General features: G+C 38.6%; 1 long non-coding RNA gene across 3 annotated transcripts; it reads right to left on the reverse strand.

Annotated features, from left to right (window-relative positions):
- Nucleotides 1-8,209: 8,209 nt before the first annotated feature.
- Nucleotides 8,210-23,155, reverse strand: LOC107400067 (uncharacterized). 3 transcript variants are annotated; one of them, XR_013048226.1, is made up of 6 exons: nucleotides 16,795-23,155; nucleotides 12,257-16,298; nucleotides 10,089-10,410; nucleotides 9,757-9,992; nucleotides 9,427-9,660; nucleotides 8,210-9,335 (listed from the first exon to the last, which is right to left on the reverse strand). It is a non-coding gene; the product is annotated as an uncharacterized LOC107400067 (long non-coding RNA). The 3 variants fall into 3 exon arrangements; XR_013048227.1 differs by lacking the exon at nucleotides 8,210-9,335 and having other exon boundaries at nucleotides 9,345-9,660; nucleotides 16,795-16,980; nucleotides 19,167-23,155; XR_013048225.1 differs by lacking the exon at nucleotides 8,210-9,335 and having other exon boundaries at nucleotides 9,345-9,660.
- Between the last annotated feature and the right edge of the window lie 499 nt (nucleotides 23,156-23,654).

Here is a 23,654-nt window from a genome sequence, read left to right on the forward strand (position 1 = left end):
AAACAAGGATGCAACAAAGAAAGAGAACTACAGACCAATCTCTCTCATGAACACTGATGCAAAAATACTCAATAAAATACTGGCAAACAGACTCCAAGAACACATCAGAACAATTATCCACCATGATCAAGTAGGCTTCATCCCAGGGATGCAAGGGTGGTTCAACATACGAAAGTCTGTCATTGTAATACACCATATAAACAAACTCAAAGAAAAAAACACATGATCATCTCACTTGATTCAGGAAAGTCATTTGAGAAAATCCAACACCCCTTCATGATAAAAGTCTTGGAGCGATCAGGAATACAGGGAACATACCTAAACATAATAAAGACAACTTACAGCAAGCCAACAGCCAACATCAAATTAAATGGAGAGAAAATCAAAGCAGTTCCACTAAAATCAGGAACGAGGCAAAGCTGTCCACTCTCTCCATACTTACTCAATATAGTACTTGAAGTTCTAGCCAGAGCAGTAAGACAACAAAAGGAGATTAAGTGGATACAAATTGGAAGGGAAGAAATCAAGCTTTCCCTGTTTGCAGATGACATGACAGTATACTTGAGTGACCCCAAAGATTCCACCCAGGAACTGATAAAGCTTATAAACACCTTCAGCAACATAGCAGGATACTACAAGATCAACTCAAAAAAATCAGTAGCCCTCCTATATACAATGGACAAAGAAGCTGAGAAGGAAATCAGAGATACATCACCCTTTACAATAGCCACAAATGACATAAAATACCTTGGGGTAACACTAACCAAGCAAGTGAAGGATATATATGACAAGAACTTTAAGTACTTGAAAAAAGAAATTGAAGATGTCAGAAAATGCAAAGATCTCCCATGCTCATGGATAGGCAGGACCAACATAGTAAAAATGGCAATTTTACCAAAAGCAGTCTACAGATTCAATGCAATCCCCATCAAAATACCAACACAATTCTTCACAGATCTGGAAACAATAATACTCAACTTCAGATGGAAAAACAAAAAACCGAGGATAACCAAAAGAATCCTGTACAATAAAACAACCTCTGGAGGCATCACAATCCCTGACCTCAAGCTCTACTATCGAGCTACAGTAATAAAAACAGCTTGGTATTGGCATAAAAAATGACATGTGGACCAATGGAATCGAATTGAAGACCCCGACATTAACCCACAGACCCATGAACATATAATTTTTGACAAAGAAGCCAAAAGTGTACAATGGAAAAAAGAAAGCATCTTCAACAAATGGTGCTGGCATAACTGGATATCAACATATAGAAGGCTGCAAATAGGTCCATATCTGTCACCGTGCACAAAACTTAAGTCCAAGTGGATCAAGGACCTCTACATAAATCCAGCTACTCTGAACCTGCTAGAAGAGAAAGTAGGAAGTAGTCTTGAACGCATTGGCATAGGAGATCACTTCCTAAATATAACACCAGTAGCACAGGCACTGAGAGAAACAATCAATCAATGGGACCTCTTAAAACTGAGAAGCTTTTGTAGAGCAAAGGATACAGTCAACAAGGCAAAGCGACAGCCTACAGAATGGGAAAAAATCTTCACCAACCCCACATCTGACAGAGGACTGATATCCAGAATATATAAGGAACTCAAGAAATTAGACATCAAAAAGACCAACAGTCCAATTAAGAAATGGGCTATAGAACTAAACAGAGAATTCTAAACAGAGGAAACCCAAATGGCTGAAAGACATTTAAGGAATTGCTCAACATCCCTAATCATCAGGGAAATGCAAATCAAAACAACTCTGAGATACCACCTTATGCCTGTCAGAGTGGCTAAGGTCAAAAACACTGAGGACACTTTATGCTGGAGAGGATGTGGAACTAGGGGAACTCTCCTCCACTGCTGGTGGGAATGCAAGCTTGTACAACCACTTTGGAAATCAATCTGGCGCTTTCTTAGAAAACTGGGAATCAATCTCCCCCAAGATCAGCTATACCACTCTTGGGCATATATCCAAGAAATGCTCAATCATTCCACAAGAGCACTTGCTCAGCTATGTTTATATCAGCATTGTTTGTAATAGCCAAAACCTGGAAACAACCTAGATGCCCTTCAACTGAAGAATGGATAAATAAATTGTGGCACATATACACAATGGAATACTACTCAGCAGAGAAAAACAATGACATCATGAGGTTTGCAGACAAATGGATGGATCTAGAAAAAATCATCCTGAGTGAGGTAACCCAGACTCAGAAATGCAAATATGGCATGTACTCACTCATAGGAGGATACTAGATGTGGAACAAGGATGACTGGACTGCTACTCACATCACCAGTGAGGCTACCTGGAAAACAGGACCCCAAGAAAGACACGGGGATCACCCAATGACGGAGAAATGGATGAGATCTACATGAACAGCCTGGACATGAGTGGGAGCAATGAACGGCGAGGGTCGAGGGAAAGAGAGTGGGAGATCCCAGCTGGATCAAGAACAGAGAGGGAGAACAAGGAATAGGAAACCATGGTAAATGAAGACCACATGAGAAAAGGAAGAAACAAAATGCTAAAGAGGCCCACAGAAATCCACAAAGATACCCCCACAAAACACTGCTGGCTGAGAGACAGCCAGGACTGACCTACTCTGGCGATGGGATGGCCAAACACTCTAATAGTTGTGCCAGAAACCCCATCCAAGGAAGGAGGAATCTGGATGCAGACATCCACGGCTAGGCCCCGGGTGGAGGGCTAGGCGTCTAATTAGCGAGAAAGAGGAGGGTTTATATGAGCGAGAATTGTTGAAACAAAGGTTGGATAAAGCACAGGGACAAATAGCCAAACGAATGGAAACACATGAACTATGAACCAAAGGCTGAGGGGCCCCCAACTGGATCAGGCCCTCTGAATAGGTGAGACAGTTGATTGGCTTGATCTGTTTGGGAGGCATCTAGGCAGTGGTACCAGGTCCTGGGCTCGCTGCATGAGATAGCTGTTTGAAACCTGGGACTTTTACAGGTATGCTTCGCTCAATCTGGGAGGAGTGTGGGGCATTTACCCACCACACCCACAGCTTCCCAGAGTTTTCTTGAGTGCGATCAGAAGGAAATATTAGATAGAAGGATTTATAGTGGAGAATCTTGTGGAGATAAACAGATAGAAAGTAAAGGATAGCCTTGAGAGGGCCTGGAACCTATTCCAATGGGCCCCGACTATCTCTGGCCCAGGGTTTTTATAGAGATGCCAAGTGGTGGAGCAAAAGACCTCTTCCTCCAGCACAGCCAAGTGGAGACCATCTCAGACACCTGCACTCAGGCCCGTGGTCCTGATCATCCTCTATGCAGACCTGCAGGGTAGAGACACGGGAACCCGAGAACGGGCTCCCACAGGTTCCCCCCCTTCTTAATATATAAAAAAAAACTATTAATGGCTTATAGCAATCTCCATAGCTGTTACACCTCCCAGTATGGGAGTAGAGGATGATATAGATGGCATTTCTCTTTTGAATTAAGTCCAAGGTGACTACAGCAGTCTTAGCTGCCTCAAGCCCTTTCTAAACCAAAAACTCTTAAGGCGACTACAAACTTAAAGAATCCCTTAGCTTCATCATTACCATTAACAGGTTAACATAAATATTGCTATACATAGTCACAATTCTCTCAATCTTACAACTCAAAGAAAACTCTTAACAGAACCATTTGAATTAGCATATATGGTGATATATATAGTTAACAATTTTCTCCGTCTTACAACTTTAACTCAATCATTTGAATTTTCTTGTTAACATAGGAAAAACTTCGATGTATTCACATCAAACTTAAATATTTCCTTTACTCCACAAAACCAGGGTGCATTAATATCAATAGGTTTCTGCGAACATAATTCAATCTCATAACTCCTCCTTTTCTTTATAATTTTTAAACAAAAACTCAAACCTAGTTAGAGGCACCCAAACTTATACAATTCCTACAAACCCATATTGAAAAGCAATATTTTCAATCTAACCATTAACACTTTGAAAACTTTTAGCAAAACATCCAAAAGCAGTTTCTTAATAAAACTCTTGACACACTTCAAAAGTAGTCTCTTAGTATACCCCATTTGCATTTCTTACTAACAAAACATGACATTAATCCACTCAAACAACAATTTAAATTAAATAGACTAAGGAATATTAACTTTCCCTTTTCTTTATAATTTTAAGCAAAATCTCAAGCCTAGTTAGAAAACCCAAACTTTTCCATTTAAATAGTTCCATTTGTAACACAAAACCAGTTCCTTAAGTAATTCCATTTTTATATAAACAGTTCTACAAAACAATTCATGAATCACCAGTTAATAAAGCATATATGCATATACAAAACTGCATCTTGACTCAAGATAGAAACAATTTCTTCATTTAAACAGTTCCATTTTTAACCCAATTCCAGAAAACAGTTCCTAGGTCATTACTATAAGTGAGCTCAAAATTGTCCCATTGCAATGAAATCTCTATTGTTTATTTCATTTAAGTCTTAAAATTCAAATGATAAATTCTGGTACTAGCTTTCCAAATATGAGAAATCCATAACCAAAATCTTTTTGTAATTTTATCTCATTTTTAAGTTCAAAAAGTTCAAACAAGAAAAATTCTGATATCAGGCTTTCACTTCCAAATATGAAGAGACGTTTTTCAACTGAAACTTTTTGCAATTAATAATTTTCGTACAAACAAGCATCTCTGCAACTTTTGTTCTCACAGACAGACCTTTTTAGTTATAGTAATATTTTAAACCGCACCGTTTTTTCTGTTAGCTCAGGTTTTTCTGTGCTGTGTTGATATTCCACGGATCTCAGCTGCGGATGCCTTGTGCTGGTTCTGGCGTCCGCCATTCTTAGCGGCTTCTGGAGCTTTTGAAACCATTCAGACTGCCTACTTTGCAGTCTACTAGGACACTGTCTCCTGTGTCTCAGGTGTTTTCACCATATACATTAATAGACTTACACGTAACATTTACACTTTTTCACAAACTCACATATAACATTTTTTTGCCTTGCAAAGCATTTAGACTCATATTCAACATTTACACATTTTTACAAACTCACATACAACATATTAACATCTACTTATTTATACCTTATAGAACTTATTAATTCTTATATACTTATATTCATTCCATCTTATTTCTTATTTAAACTTACATTTACAACTAGTATCTTTACTTCTTACAAGCTTATTACTACACGTCTTAAGACTACCTTAGATACTTCTTACAAGCTTATATTCTTAAAGGAACTCTATAGATCTATTTTACAAACTTATATAGGCTACCATTAGCATATATCTAACTTAGCAAACACCTAAAGATTTCTTAACACAGATCTAACAAGACAGAACTTTTACAAACTCACATATCTTATTTTCGTCTTTCTACTTCTTACTCTTAATTATTATCACCATCTCTATTAGAAAGATTTCTTAACTAGACAGGAAGTACGTACATCATTTCTAAAGTTTAGAGTTTATAGTCAGCTTTGTTATAAAGCACTGGGATTTATTGAGTGTTGACATTATAGAGTTGTGATACTTGTTGCTAGTGGGCTGTAACATTCTCTGGACGAAGCCACACACCAAAGTTGCGAGTTGGCCTTTTCGAACCGGCAGAGATGCACTGTCAGAGGTAAACGGTTTTTAACTAGAGGCTGTCCTTTCACCCAAATTCATAATAGCTCCCCTAAGAACTTCAATTCAAACAAACGTTTCTATCACAGCAGTACTTTTGGTTTGCTCTACTGAAAAACTTCACTTCATGCTGAGGGTGAAATCATATTTATCATATTTAGCTGCTGTAAAGCTCTTCGCCAATACTGCACAGCTATTAGGTGATATAAGGTAGTTTTCTAAAGGAGCTAGTAAAGCCAAAGCAGCACAACTCTGAACACTTATTTCCTCACTGTTTGCATTAAACCAGTGACAAAACCTCAGAAATACTAATCGAGCCACTTTCATTCTGGTTCCTTTATAGGAACATCATTGGAGCTGACTTTTCTTAGTTCCACACTCCTTACCAAACGCTCCGGTAACCACCGAGCTTCATTCTCCTCTTGCAAAAAAACACAAACATATCCTCAACCCCATATTAAAACAGCATCGGGACCCTTCCATAATCCCGAGCAGGCATCTTTCCATTTCACTTGAGTTTCAGGATTTAGTATTTTCACTTCATTAGCTTTAACTCCTGATGTTATTAGCAGCAGCTGTAATATTTAGCATTGATTTCTTATAAGGAACTTTCAGGTAAAGCAACTTTTTTGTAAGACTAGATTTTCTGAAGTTTGTTTCCCATCTATAAAGCAGTCATTTCTTTTTGAATGCCTGTTTCCTTGTCTCCTTATTAGATTTGCAAAGGAATTACTCATAGCAGGCAGTTTGTTCAAAGGCAAAGAACTTTTTTAATTTCAACATAAGTTTCTTCATATCTAAGACAATATTCAGTGTATAAACTGCTTTCCCTTGTTTTATGGATTTTTAAAGTGGCTTGTTTGCTCTTATAGGTAGCTTGTTGTCATCCAACTACCATAAAAACTTTGCACAGCTATTAGGGTAAATAAGTCATTTTACCAACAGAGCCCCAAACCAAGAAGCACCTAGTTCTGTATCCTTTCAATTTTTCATTGGAACGAACACTTAAACTATTAGATGATTTGCCTCCTTATTCTTTTTAAAAGTTGTATTTTAAGTTTACCATGAACGTATTTTTGAGCTGACAAAAGTGTTTCAGGGCAATGTCACCATATTTAGCAGAAAAACTACCGTTCCCAGAATGCATTTCCCTTATGTCAGTCCATAATAATATCAGTCCCATATCAGTCCCTTATATCAGTCCCTTATATCATTTCCAATTTTTCTTTTCAAGTCTGAGAGTCAACTGGATCTCTTTTACTAGACTTGCTTACAAATTCTTGCCCGGAAGGTTTGAACAAAGTTTTTTGCTTTTGCAACGAGAGATTTGAACAAGCATTTTACATTTTCAGCTATGGCACGTTGGGAGGTTTCTATTCTCTCAACTGTCTTTAACAGGTGTTTCTCCTTCATCAGACACTGGCCCCCGAATCAGAACCACACTTGCCTCATTAGCCGGCATTGAGGCTGGCATTTCTGATAGCAACTTTCCTTGGGGCTAGTGTTTGTTTTAGCCAGTCAGTGAAAAACACTTCTTTTTCACAGTATTGCTGTAAAGGCAAAGACAGATAGCTGGTCAAAGTACAGAGTAAAAGAAACTGAGAGCTCAACCATGGAAGAATCTGCAATATTACCCTTCACTCCCAAAAAGTCATGCGGATATCACAGAAAAGCATGCAAAAAGAATTGAAGAGGCAACTGAGTCAGAGATTTGAAATGCAGATTTCTGTAAATAACATAACTGCTGCATAGTCCAATTAACAGTACTTTTGTCTACCTACTCAAGATCAAACTCTTCAAAGTTCTAACATGAATTGTGAAGGATGTGTCTAATGGCACACCATTAGAGGGGCTATGAGCAACTGATGGCTTCTGAGAAAGGGAAAGTCACTCCTTTTAGAGAAATGGCCCCTGTTAGATTGTCGATGCTCCAGTAGATGGACTCAGACACATGGGCACATGGGTAACACTAAGTGGACTCAGAGGGTTATTAATAAAAAAAAAAGGAGAATGCATGAAGTTGAGAAGATGACATACTGGGACCAGTACATGGAGTTGAAGGGAAGAAATGGTCAATAGATAAAATAAAAATATATTGTCTAAATGTATAAGCTCTTGAAAGAATAAAACAAATGTTAAAAAGTACTCTCAGATAATATGGTGGTTTGTATAAGAATGGCGTCCATAGGCTCATATACTGGAATGCTTGAATTAGGAAGTGGGGCCTTGTAGGAGGAAATGTGTCACTGGGAGTGGGCAGTGAGATTTCAAAAGCCCATGCCAAGTCCAAAGTCTTTTCTCTCTGCCTATGGATCAGGATGTAGTTTTCAACTACTGCTCCAGATTCTGCCGCCATGCCACCGAGTTTCCCGCCATGATGATAATGGCCTAAACCTCTGACACTGAAAACAAGCCCCAGATTAAATGCTTATTCTTCTAATAGTCGCTTTGATCATGGTGTCTCTTTACATCACAAGAAAAATGGCTAAGATAGTTAGGCTGTGGTTCAAGTCATATAGTTAAAATAAGCAATCAGTTGTAGGCCAAAATTAAAATACATACTATTTCACACTTTTTTATTTTCCCAACCTAATATTTTATTAATCATTTGAGAATGTCATACAGAAAACCTCACACACTTGACGCCCGGTCCTCCCAGGTCCACCTCTCACCCTTGTGGCATCCTCCCCCAGAATTGAAAAAATGCAATATAACAAGTCCAATTGGTGTTCTCCTTATACTCATTAGAGCATGGTCAAACTTGCAGTAGCCAGCCCTTTAAAAAGGAGTTCTTTACCAACCCCTGCCTGAAGCCATCAACTGTGAAGAGCTACAGTTAAGTATTTTTAGTACAACTTTCAAAAACTCTCCAATAAGATCCTGTCTAGATTTTCTTTTCTGGAGGGATGGTGGCAGAGAAGCCTTCAATGTCCGTGTGAATTTCAGTTATGATTCTACAGTCATTGATACTACTGCAAAAGAAGTTCTTTGCCCATAAAAATCAGTGGAAGTACAGATCAAGGCCTTCCACATGGTTTCCAGCAGGAGAATGAATCATAGACTTCTACAGGGTTTCCAGGAGCAGCACAGATCATGGAATACAAGATTACTGGTGACAGCTTGGATAACTGCCATCCATCTGGTCCAGGACATCGACACAGATCACCAACATAACATGTTTGAGGGAGGCATCACAGATCACTATCAGGATGTTTTCTTGTGGCAGTACTGACCACAGACATCGACACAGTCTCCATCAGCAGCTGGGTCATGGATATCCAACTGGTCTTCAGCATGCAACCCAGAGCATGAACATAAACATAGTATTTGAGGGCATCAAGGACAAAGATTTCAACATGGTTTCCAGCACAATGATGGCTTAATGATATCAAAATAGTTTCTGTTGGCAGCTCAGATCATTCATATTGACCTAGTCCCCAGTAGCAGCACCAATCAGAGACATCAACATTATGGCTGACAGCAGCAAAGACTAAAGTCATCATGGTCATCATCATGGACTCAGGTGGCAACATGGACAATGGACATTCACAAGGTCTAAGATTCCAACAAAGACTATGGCCATAAACATGGTTATCAGCTGCAGCATGAATGAGTGACATCAACATAATTTCTGATGTTAAGTCAGATAATGGACATCCACATGGTCAAAAAGGGAACAAAGAGCAGAGACATCAACATGGTTGGTTTCCTGTGGCAGATCATAAACATCAACTTAGTTTCAGGTGGCAGACAAATCACAGAATTCAACATTGTATACAGTGCCAACACAGGACACTTACCTGAAGTGGGTCTCAGGTGGTAGTATATACGATTGATTTCAGAATTGTCACAGATTATACCATAATAGAGACAACAGTATTGTTACAAGTGGAGGCAAGTTTCAGTAGCATCAACATGATTGAAAGCAACAGCAAAGATCAGTCACATAAACAAAGTTTCAGATGACAGGTCGAATCATGGACATCAGCAAGGTTAAGAGAGGCAGTGAGAATCACTCACATCAACATGGTTGCCTGTGTCAGTATAGATCATGGATATCAACTTAGTTTCATGTGGCAGACAGATCATAGAAATCAATATTGTACACATGAGGGACACAGGAAACTTACTTGAACTGGATCTAAGGTAGCAGTATGGACAAATGACTTCAAAACTGTTTCTGATGACACTGTACACTGCAGACATCAATATGGTTACAGGTGGTAGCAAAGTTCAGTAACCTCAACATGGTTGACAGCTACAACATAGATCAGTAACATCAACAAAGTTTGGACAGTAGGTTGGATGATGAACATCAACAATGTTTAGAAGATGCAGTAAAGAATAGTGACATCAACATGATTTCCTGCAGTGGCATGCATCAGGAGTATTAAATTAGTTCTGGATGGCATGTGGGATCAAGAAATCAACATTATTCATGTGGGCAGCACAGAATACTTACCTCAATGTGGTCTCAGGTGGCAGGACAGAACATGGACATCAACATCAACACCTTATCCAGGAGCAAAACGTGACATAAGGCATCAACATGGACTTCAAACCAATAGGAATAGCATAGTAAAGCTCATGAACATGATAAAGAGAACAGCAGGTATCCATGTCATCCACAAGGTTGCAGGTGGTAGCATGTAAATATCACCAGTTTCAGATGGTAGCTCAGATCATGGCAATTAACATTCATCACGTTGGCAGCACAGAACTCTTGCATCAGTAGGGTCTCAGGTAGCAGAATATCTCCATGGATATGGACATCAATGTCATATCTACAGTGAAAAGACCACAAGCATCAACAAGGCTTCCAGAAATAGTAGGAAGGACATGGTAGGTCATTCAATAATTGACATCAATTTGGTTAACAGAGGCACATGGGATCAATGGCATCAACATGGTTTCAGGTGGATCATGAATTATGAATTTCATCTTACATTTGGATGGTGGGTTAAATCTTGCAAATTAACATTCTGCATGTTGGTAACACAGAACAATAATTTATTGCAGTCACAAGGGGGCAGGAGAGTTATTGGACATCAACAATGTATTATAGTGGTTAAGAAGGACCACAGGCATCTACATGGCTTCCAGAAGAAGCAGGAATAGCATGATGGCCTATGTTAGACATCAATTTGATTAACAGAGTTGGATCAATGACATCAACATGGTTGCAGGTGGCAGCATGAATCATAGATATCAACTTATTTTCAGACTGCACATTAAATCTTAAAAATTAACATTTTTCTCATTCACAAAACAATGGCAGGAAAGATAGATATAAACTTCATATTGAGCAGCAAGTAGAACTACAGGCATTAACATGCCTCCTGGAAATCATAGGACTACCATGGAATGTCTGGTCATGGATATCAAAACTGTTAAGAGGGAGCAGGAAACAATGGCATCAACATGTTTATAGACAGCAGCAAGAATCATGGATATTAACTTAGATGGTAGTTGAATTCTTGGAAATTTACTTTGTTCATGTTGGAATAACAGAAAATTTATCTTAATATGGTCATAATTGACCACACAGGTCACCAATATCAAGACGTTATCCAGAGATTACAAGGAGCAGGGGAATCAACATGGCTTCCAGAAGGAATAAGAATAGCATGGAAGTTCTGATCATAGGCATCAACATGGTTAACAGAGACAAGAGGGATCAATAAAATGACCATTGATTCAGATGACACCAAGAATTACGGATATAAAATTAGTTTCCAAGATTAGTGAAATATTGGAACTTAACATTTCAATGGTTAAATCTTGGAACTTAATATTCTTTATGTTGGTGAGCGAACATTTAATTTAACAAGGTAAAGAGATCACAAAACACAATATGGTATCCACTGGTACAAATATGATGGGCATCATCATGGATTTCAAATATACTAGGAATATCATAATTAGAATCATAAACACCAATATGTCCAACAGAGGCAGAAGGGATCAATGACTTCAACATGTTTGGAGGTGGCACCATGTATTCTATATCAACATATTTTCAGTTGGTGGTTAAATTCTTGGAAATTAATGTTCTTCACATTGAGAGCACAGAACACTTAACATTAGCATTGTCACAGGTGGCAAGAGTTCAAGGAAATCTATGTGAAATATACTGGCAAGAAGGACCACAGGCATCCACATGGCTTCTAGTAATGCCAGAAATTCCATAAGACAATGGATCCTGAACATCCACATGTTTACCAGATGCAGCAGGGATAAATGAATTCAATTTATATGGTGGTAGCAGCAAGTATTCTGGATATCAACTTACTTTCAGTTGGTATTTCAGATCATGAAAATTTACATTCCTCATGTTCGCAAAAATGTACACTTTCCTTAATATGGCTATCGGGGGGCAGATAGGTAATGGCAATCAAGATGTTATCCCATTAATACAAGAACCACATGCATCAATATGGCTTACAGAACCAAAGGAATGCCCGGCAGGTCCTTTCATAGACATCATAAAGGTAAACAGAGGCAGCAGGGGTGAATGACATCAGCACGAGTGCAGGTGTAAACATGAATTACAAACACCAGCTAAGTTACCAAAGGTTCATTAAATTTTAGCAATTACCATTCAATATGTTGCCAAAAAAGAACACTTACATTAACATCGTAACTTGTAGCAGGAAAGATCAAAGAAATCAACCTGGTGTCCATTGGTAGGAAGATCATCAGCATCAACATTGCTTCCAGAAGGAGTAGGAATAGCATTGTATTTCCAATAATGGACATGAACATATTTAAGAGACTAGGCTGATATTAAAGACCTCGACTTGTTTGGAGGTAGCAGCATGTATTCAGGATATTAACTTGGTTTCTGTTAGTATATCAATTCTTGCAAATTACATTCTTCATATGGGTAAAGGAACACTTCCATAAATAAGGTGATAAGGTGATGGAGAATTGAAAGCAATCAAGGTGTTATCCCATGGTAATAAGGACATGTATAGCTAGAGTTTTCCGGCCTTGCCCACAGTCAGGACAAATCTCTGTCACCCGCCAGTCCCACAGCTGCTCAGACCCAACCAAGTAAACACAGAGACTTATATTGCTTACAAACTGTATAGCCGTGACAGGCTTCTTGTTAACTGTTCTTATATCTTAAAGTAACGCATTTCTACAAATCTATACCTTGCCACGTAGCTCGTGGCTTACCAGCATCTTCACATGCTGCTTGTCCTGGCGGTGGCTGGCAGCGCCTCCTTCTGCCTTCCGGTTCTTTTATTTCTCCTCTGTTAGTCCCGCCTATACTTCCTGCCTAGCCACGACCAATCAGGTTTTATTTATTGACCAATCAGAGCAACTTGACATATAGACCATCCCCCAGTACAGCCAAGTGCACACCATCTCAGACACCTGCACTCAGGCCCATGGTCCTAATCATCCTCTATGCAAACCTGCTGGGTAACGCCACAAGGAACCCAAGAAGGGCTCCCACAGAACATACATTAACATCCCACAGCAGACATGCATCAACATGGCTTACAGAAACAACAAATGCATTACATGTGCATTCATAGACATCAACAGGATTAACAGTAGCAAAAGGGATCAATGAGATCAGCATGGTAGGATGTGGCAGCATGAAATATGGATATTTGTTTATTTACCAATGCTTGATAAATCTTGGAAATTACCATTCTACACATTGCCAAAAGGAACACTTGCCTTAATATGGTCATAAGGGACTAGAAAATTTATGGCAATCAAGATGTTAGCCCATGTTAAAAAAGACCACCTGCAACAAGGTGGATTACAAAACCAAGAGGAATGCAGGGGAGCTCCATTCATTAATATCAACAGGGTTTGCAAAGGCATCAGTGATCAATAACATCAGCATGGCTGCAGGTGACAGGATGAATAATGTGTATCAACTAGTTACCAAAAGTTGGTTAAATCTTGGTAATTACCATTCTATACATTGGCAATAATGAACACCTACATTAACATAATTATCTGTATCAGGAGAGATCATGAATACCAACATGGTGTCAAGTTGTTTACAAAAGCATGAGCCTCAACACTGCTACCAGAAGAAGTAGGAAAAGCATTATAGTTCTAAAAACGGATATCCATATGGGTAAAAGAAGTAGCAGGGATCAAGTAAATCCACAAGGTTTCAGGTGGCAGCATGTTGAAAGGATAGCCACATAGTTTACTTTGGAAGATGGAAGCAGGGAAATTAACTTTCTTCATCATGGAAAGACAGAACATGGTCTCTAGTAGCAGGACTGATGGACATCAACATCAGATTCATGGGCAAGAAAAGAAAGCTGGCATCAACATGCTTCCAAAAATAGTAGGAAAAGCATGATATGTCTGGTCACAGACATTAATGTCTAAAGGATGCAGTAGGGATGAATGAAATCAAAATGTTTGGAGGTGACAGCAAGTATTCCAGATATCAACTTAGTTTCAGTTGTGGTTTTTTTTTTTTTTTTTTTTTTTTTTTTTTTTTTTTTTTTTTTTTTTTTTTTTTTTTTTTTTTGGTTTTTCGCGACAGGGTTTCTCTGTGTAGCTTTGTGCCTTTCCTGAAACTTACTTGGTAGCCCAGGCAGGCCTTGAACTCACAGAGAGCCACCTGGCTCTGCCTCCCCAGTGCTGGGATTAAAGGCATGCTCCACCACTGCCTGGCCAGTTGCAATTTCTGTTCTTAGAAATTTACATTCTTTATGTTGGCAACACAGAACATTTACATTTATATGGTCATAACAAGCCAGAGAGGTAATGGCAATCAAGATGTTATTCCATGGTAACAGGGACCACATGCATCAACATGGCTTACAAAACAATAGCAATGTAAGACAGATAGTTTCATAAACATTATCAAGGTTAAAATAGGGAGAACAGGTCAATGACATCAGCATGGGTGCAGGTGGCCTCATGACTTACAGATATCAGCTAAGTTAACAAAGGTTCATTAAATCTTGGAAATTACCATTCTATATATTGACAAAAAGGAACACTTACCTTAACATAATAACTTGTAGCAGGAGAGATCATGGAAATCAAACTGGTGTCCAGTCGTAAGATCATGAGCATCAACATTGCTCCCGGAAGGAGTAGGAATAGCATTGCCCTTCCAACCATGGATATGCACATGTTTAAGAGACTCAGCTGGATTTAAAGACCTCAACATGTTTGGAGGAAACATCATGTATTCAGGATATTAACTTAGTTTCTGTTAGTAGATCAATTCTTGGAAATTACATTCGTTATATATGCAACACAGAATACTTACACAAATAAGGTGATAAGGGGATGGAGAATTGAAAGCAATGGAGGTGTTATCCCATGGTAATAAGGACCACATGTATCAACATGGCTTACAGAACCAACAGGAATGCATTGGGGGTACATTCATAGACAACAAAATGGTTAACATTGGCAAGAGGGATCAATGACATCAGCATGTTTGGAGGTTGCAGCATGAATTACGGATATCTGCTTAGTTACTGATGCTTGTTAAATCTTGGAAATTACCATTTTACACAATGTCAAAAAGGAACACTTGCCTTAATATGGCCATAAAGGGCTGGTGAATTTATGGCAAAGATGATGTTAACCCATGGCACAAGGGACCACCTGCATCAACATGGCTTATAAAACCAATAGGATTGCAGGGGAGCTCCATTCATTAATATCAGCAGGGTTTGCAAAAGCAGTAGTGATCAATGACATCAGCATGGCTGCAGGTGGCAGCATGAATAACTTAGTTACCAAAAGTTGGTTAAATCTTGGAAATTACCATTCTATACATTGGCAAAAAGGAACACTTATATTAGCATCATCACCTGTAGAAACAGAGATCATGGAAATCCACATGATATGCAGTGGTTAACAAGACCATGAGCATCAATCTCATACCAGAAGTATTAGAAAATGCATTATAGTTCCAATAATGGACATGTATATGGGTATCAAAAGCAGTATGGATCAATAAAATCACAAGGTTTCAGGTGGTAGTATGTTGAATGGATAGCCACATAGTGTATATTGGTAGTTGAGATCAGGGAAATTAACATTCTTCATGTTGGAAAGACAGAACTCTTAAATCAACATGATATCAGGTAGGAGGTCAGATAGACATCAACATCAGATTCATGGGCAAGAAAGAAACCTGGCATCAACATGGCTTCCAGAAATAGTAGGAATAGCATGGTATGTCTGCTCATGGACATCTGCATGATTAAGAGATTCAGCAGGGATGAATGATTTAATTTGTTTGGAGGTGACAACAAGTATTCCAGATATCAAATTAGTTTCAGTTGGTATTTTTGTCCTTGGAAATTTACATTCTTTATTCTGGCAACACAGAACACTTCCATGAATATGGTCACAAGGGACCAGGGAGGTCATGGCAATCACAATGTTATCCCACAGTAAATAGGACAATATGAATCAACATGGCTTACACAAACAATAGGAATTCCTGTCAGGCCCTTTTATAAAAATAAAAAAGGTTAACAGAGGCAACAATGGTAAATGACATCAGCATGGGTGCAAGTGGCAGCATGAATTACAGATATCAGCTACATTACCAAAGGTTCATTAAATCTTAGGCATTACCATTCTATATATTGACAAAAAAGAAACACTTACCTTAATATTGTCACTTGTAGCAGGAGAGATCATGGAAATCAACCTGGGGTCCAGTGGTAAGAAGATCATGAACATCAGTATTGCTTCCAGAAGGAGTAGGAATAGCATTGTAGTTCCAATCATGGATATGCACATGTTTAAGAGACACAGCTTGGTTTAAGACCTCAACTTGCTTGGGGGTAGCAGCATGTATTGAGGATATTAACTTAGTTTCTGTTAGTATTTCAATTCTTGATAAGTACATTCTTCATATTGCCAATACAGAACACTTACAAAAATAAGGTGATAATACGATGGAGAATTGAAAGCAATCAAGGTGTTATCTGATGGTAACAAGGACCACATGCATCAACATGGCTTACAGAACCAATAGGAATGCATGGGAGATCCATTCATTAATATCAACTGGTTTTGCAAAGGCAGCAATATTCAATGGCATCAGCATGGCTGCAGGTGGCATATGAATTATGTGTATCAACTTAGTTACCAAAAGTTAGTTAAATCTTGGAAATTACCATTTGGCAACAACAAACACTTACCTTAAGGTGGTGACTTGTAGGAGGAGAGATCATAGAAATGAATATGGCACCCAGTGGAAAGAAGATAATCAGCATCAACATTTCTTCGGGAATGGTAGTAATGGAAATGTGCCTCCAATCATGGTCATCCACATGGTTAACAGTGTTTCAGGAGGCAAAATGTAGAAAGGATAGCCACACAGTTTACTTTGGTAGAGATAAGAGAAATAAACTTATTCATGATGGAAAGACAGAACTCTTGCACCAACATGTTGTCCCTTGGTAAAAATGACCACATGTATCGACATGGCTTACAGAACTAATAGGAATGCATGGGAGCTCCATTCATTAATATCAAGTAGGTTTGGAGTTGCAGTAGTGATCAATGACATCAGCATGGTGGCAGGTGGCAGCATGAATAATGTGAATCAAAAGCTGGTTAAATCTTGGAAATTATCATCCTATACATTGGCAACAAAAAACACTTACCTTAAGGTGGTGACTTGTTGCAGGAGAGATCATAGAAATGAATATGGTACCCAGTGGAAAGAAGATAATAAGCATCAACATTGCTTCTGGTGTAGTAAGAATGGTATTGTGCCTCCAATCATGGACATCCATATAGTTAACAGAAGCAATAGGGATGTATTATATCCACAGTGTTTCAGGTGGTAAAATATAGAATGAATAGCCACACAGTTTACTGTTGTAGTTGAGATGAGAGAAATTAACTTTCTTCATGATGGATATACCACCAACATGATTTCCAGTAGGAGTACAGATAGACATCAACATCAGATACATGGGCAAGAAAGAATCCTTGCATCATTGTGGCATCCAGATATAGTAGAAAAAGCATTGTATGTCTGCTCATGGACATCCACATGTTTAAGACATGGAGCAGGGATGAATGAATTCAAATTGTTTGGAGGTGACCTCAAATAATCTGGATACCAACTTAGTTTCAGTTGGTATTTGAATTTTTGGAAAATTACATTCTCTGTGTTGGCAACACAGAACACTTCCATCCATATGAACATAAAGGGCCAGAGAGGTCATGACAATCAAAATGTTATCTCATGGTAACAAGGACCACATTCATCAACATGGCTCACAGAAACAACAGGAATACATTGAAGGTACATTCATAGACATCAACAGGGTTAACAGTGACAATGGCTTTCAATGACATCAGCATGTTTATAATGTCATGATGAATTATGGATATCTGCTTAGTTACAAATGCTTGTTAAATCTTGGAAATTACCATTTTACGCATTGCCAAAAAACAAACACTTGCCTGAATATGGCCATAATGGGCTGGAGAATTTATGGCAATCATGATGTTAACCCATGATATAAAGGAACACCTGCATCGACATGGCTTACAGAAAAAATAGAAATGCAGGGGAGTGCCATTCATTAATATCAGCAGGGTTTGCAAAGGCATCAGTGATCAATGACATCAGCATGGCTGTAGGTACTAGTATGAATTATGTGTACCAACTCAGTTATCAAAAGTTGGTTAAATTATGGAAATTACTATTCTATACATTTGCAACAAGTAAAGTCTACATTAACATAATCACCTGTAGGAACAGATCATGTATATCAACATGGTGTCCAGTGGTTTAGAAGACCATGAGCATCAACAATGCTACCACAAGTAGTAAGAAAAGAATTATAGTTCCAATCATGGACATCCATATGGGTAACAAAAGCAACAGGAATCCATTAAATCCACAAGTTTACAGGTGGTAGATTGTTGAATGGATAGCCACATAGTTTACTATGGTAGTAGAGATCAGGGAAATTAACTTTCTTCTTGTTGAAAGACAGATCTCTTGCATGAACATGGTCTCAGGAAGTAGGACAGATAGACATCAACATCAGATCCATGGGCAAGAAGAACCCTGGCATCAATGTGACTCCCGGAAATAGTAGAAATAGCATGATCTATCTGCTCATGGACATCCGCATGTTCAACAGATGTAGCAGGGATGAATGAATTCAATTTGTTTGAAGGTGACAGCAAGTATTCTGGATATCAACTAGTTTCAGTTGGTACTTTTGTTCTTGAAAATTTACATTCTTTTGTTGCCAACACAGAACATTTACATTAATATGGTCATAAGGGGCCAGAGAGGTCATGGCAATAAAGATGTCATCTCACGGTAACAAGGACCACATGAATCATCATGGTTTACAGAACCAATAGGAATGCATGTCACTTCCTTTCATAGACATCAACAGAGTTAACAGAGGCAGCAGCAGTCAATGACATCAGCAAGGGTGCAGGTGGCAGCATGACTTACAGATATTAGCTAAGTTAACAAGGGTTCAATAAATCTTGGGAATTATCATTCTATATATTGCCAAAAAGGAACACTTACGTTAATATTGTCACTTGTTGCAGGAAAGATCATGTAAGTCACCATGGTGTCCAGTGGTAAGAAGATCATGAGCATCAACATTGCTTCCAGAAGGAGTAGGAATAGCATTGTAGTGCCAATCATGGACAAGCACATGTTTAAAAGACTCAGCTGGATTTAAAGACCTCAATTTATTTGGAGGTAGCAGCATGTCTTTTGGATATTATCTTAGTTTCTGTTGGTATTTCAATTCTTGAAAATTACATTCTTCATATTGGCAATACGGAATACTTACATTAGTAAGGTGATAAGGGGATGGAGAAATCAAAGTCATCAAGGTGTTATCCCATGGTAACGAGGACCACTTGCATCAACATGGCTTCCAGAACGAATAGGAATGCATGGGAGCTCTATTCACTAATATCAACCTGGTTTGCAAAGGCAGCAGTGACCAATGACGTCAGGTTGGCTGCAGGTGGCAGTATGAATTATGTGTATCAACTTAGCTACCAAAAGTTAATTAAATCTTGGAAATTACCATTCTACACACTGGCAACAACAAACAATTATCTTAAGGTGGTGACTTGTAGCAGGAGATATCATAGAAAAAAAACATGGTGCCAAGTAGTAGAAGATAATTAGCATCAACATTGCTTCCAGAAGTAATAAGAATGGCATTGTGCCTCCAATCATGGACATCCACTTGGTTCACAGAAGCAGTAGGGATGTATTATATCTACAGGGTTTCAGTAGCCAGAATGTAGAATGAATAGCCACACATTTTACTTTGTATTTGAGATCAGAGAAATTAATTTTGTTCATGATGGAAAGACAGATCTGTTGTACCAACATGGTATCAGGTAGGAGGACACATAGACATCAAAATAAGTTCCATGTGCAAAAAAGAACGCTGTCATCAACCTGGTTTCCAGAAATAGTAGGAACTGCATTGTATGTCCGCTCATGGACTTCCACATATATAACAGATGCAGCAGGGGTCAATTAATTCAATTTGTTTGGTGGTGACAGCAAATATTGCGCATATCAACTTGGTTTTGTTTGGTATTTCAATTCTTGAAATGTCACATTCTTTATGTTGGCAACATAGAACACTTCCATCAATATGGTCATAAGGGGCCAAGGAGGTCATGTCAATCAAAATGTTATCTCATGGAAACAAGGGCCTCATGTATCAACATGGCTTACAAAAATAATTGGAATGCATTGGAGGGGCATTCATAGACATCAACAGGGTTAACCCTGGCAACGGCTGTCAAGGACATCAGTATGGATATCTGCTTAGTGACCCATGCTTGCTAAATCTTGGAAATTACCATTCTACATATTGCCAAAAATGGGCTTAACATAGCCATATGGGGCTGGAGAATTTATGGCAATCATGATGCTAACCCATGGTATAAATGACCACCTGCATCAACATGGCTTACAGAAACAATAGGAATGCAGGGGAGCTCCATTCATTAATATCAGCATGGTTTGCATAGGCATCAGTGATCAATGACCTCAGAATGGCTGCAGGTGGCAGCATGAATAATATGTATCAACTTAGTTACCAAAAGTTGGTTAAATCTTGGAAATTACCATTCTATACATTGTCAACAAGGATCACTTATATTAACATCATCACCTGTAGCAACAGATATCATGAAAATCGACATGGTGTCCAGTGGTTTACAAGGACATGAGCATCAACACTGCTACCAAAAGTAGTACGAAAACTATTATGGTTCCAATCATGGACATCCATATGCGTAACAGAACAAGCAGGGATCAATTAAATCCACAAGTTATCAACTGGCAGCATGTAGAATGGATAGAAACATAGTTTACTACAGTAGTTGATATTAGGAAATTAACTATCTTCATAATGGAAATATAGAACTCTTGCATCAACATGGTCTCAGGTAGTAGGACAGAAAGACATCAACATTAGATCCAAGAGCAAGAATGAACCCTGGCATTACATGGCTTCCAGAAATAGTAGGAATAACATGGTATGCCTGCTCATGGACATCTGCATGTTTTACAGATTCAGCAGTGATGAATGTATTCAATTTGTTTGGAGGTGACAGCAAGTATTCCAGATATGAACTTAGTTTCAGTTTGTATTATTGTTCTTGTAAATTTTCATTCTTTATGTTGGCAACAAAGAATACTTACATTACTATGGTCATACATGGCCATATAGGTCATGGCTATCAAGATGTTATCCCATGGTAACAAGGACCATATGAATCAACATGGATTACAGAAACAATAGGAATTCCTGTCAGGCCCTTTCATAGAAATCAACAAGTTTAACAGAGGCAGCAGTGGTCAATGACATCAGCATGGGTGCAGGTGGCAGCATGAATTACAGATATCAACTATGTTACCAAAGGTTCATTAAATCTTGGAAATTACTTTTCTATATATATAATGCCAAAAAAGAAACACTTACCTTAATATTGTCACTTGTAGCAGGAGAGATCATGGAAATCAACCTGGTGTCCAGTGGTAAGATCATGAGCATCAACCTTGCTTCCAGAAGGAGTAGGAATAGCATTGCCCTTCCAACCATGGATATGCACATGTTTAAGAGACTCAGCTGAGATTAACGACCTCAACTTGTTTGGAGGTTTGAGAATGTTTTCAGGATATTAACCCAGTTTCTGATAGTATTTCAATTCTTGGAAATCACATTCTTCAAATTGGCAACACAGAACACTTACATAATTAAGGTGATAAGGGGATGAAGAAATCATAGCCATTAAGGTGTTATCCCATGGTAACAAGGACTACATGCACCAACATCGCTTACAGAACCAATAGGAATGCATGGGAGCTTCATTCATTAATATCAACAGGGTTTGCAAAGGCAGTAGTGATCAATGACATCAGCATGGCTACAGGTGGCAGTATGAATTACGTGAATTAGCTTAGTTTCCAAAAGTTAATTAATTCTTGGAAATTACCATTCTATACATTGGCAACAACAAACACTTACCTTAAGGTAGTGACTGATCATTGAATTCGACATGTTGCCCAGTGGTAAGAAGATAAGTAGCATCAACATTGCTTCCAGAAATAATACTATTATCATTATGCTCCCAATCATGGACATCCATATGTATAACAGAAGCAGGGATGTATTATATTCACAGGTTTTTAGGTGGTAATATATCGAGTGGATAGCCACATAGTTTACTATAGTATTTGAGATCAGGGAAATTAACATTCTTCAAGTTGGAAAGAAAGAACATAATCTCAGGTAGCAGGACAGATAGACATCACCATCAGATCCATGGGCAAGAAAGAGCCCCGGCATCAACATGCTTCCAGAAATAGTAGGAATAGCATGGTATGGCTGTTCATAGACATCCACATTTAAAAGATGCAGCAGGGATGAATGAATTCAATTTATTTTGAGGTGACAGCAAATTTCCGGATATCAACTTAGTTTCAGTTCTTGGAAATTTACATTTTTTATGTTGGCAACACAGCACAAGTCCATCAGTATGGTCACAAGGGGCCAGAGGTCATGGCAATCAAGATGTTATCCCATGGTAACAAAGACCACATGCATCAACATGTCTTGCAGAAACAAGAGGAATTCATTGCAGGTGCATTCATAGACATCAACAGGGTTAAGAGTGGCAACAGGGATCAATGACATCAGCATGGTTGGAGATGGCAGCATGAATTACAGATATCTGTGTAGTTACCAATGCTTGTTAAATATTCAAAATTACCATTCTACACATTGCCAAAAGGAACATTTACATTAACATCATCACTTGTAACAGGAGATGTCACAGAAATCTACATGATATCTTGTGGTTTAAAAAATCATGAGCATAAAGCCGGGTGGTGGTGGCGCACGCCTTTAATCCCAGCAATCGGGAGCCAGAGCCAGGTGGATCTCTGTGAGTTCCAGGCCAGCCTGGACTACCAAGTGATTTCCAGGAAAGGCGCAAAGCTACACAGAGAAACCCTGTCTCGAAACTGGAAAATAAAATAAAAAATCATGAGCATCAACAATGCTAACAAAAATGTTATGAATAGCATTGTAGTTCCAGTCATGGACATCCATATGGGTAATTGAAGCAGCAGAGATCAATTAAATCTTCAAGGATTCAGGTGGCAGCATGTAGAAAGGATAGCCACATAGTTTACTTTGGTATTGAGATCAGGGAAATTAACATTCTTCAAGTTGGAAAGACAGAATTCTTGTATAAACATGGACTCAGGTAGCATGACAGATAGAACTCCACATCAGATCCATGGGCAAGGAAGAACCCTGGTATCAACCTGGCTTCCAGAAATAGTAGGAATTGCACTGTATGTCCGCTCATGGATATCCACATGTTTCACAGACACAGCAGGGTAGTGGCATCAACTCTCTTGTTGGTAGCATGCATTCTGGATTTCAACTTAGTTTAGTTAGTATTTCAGTTTTTGGAAATTTATATTCTTCATGCTGGAAACATACAATGCTTACCTTCACAT

Source organism: Peromyscus maniculatus, chromosome X, assembly GCF_049852395.1.
Source record: "Peromyscus maniculatus bairdii isolate BWxNUB_F1_BW_parent chromosome X, HU_Pman_BW_mat_3.1, whole genome shotgun sequence".
Taxonomy (NCBI): Eukaryota; Metazoa; Chordata; class Mammalia; order Rodentia; family Cricetidae; genus Peromyscus; species Peromyscus maniculatus.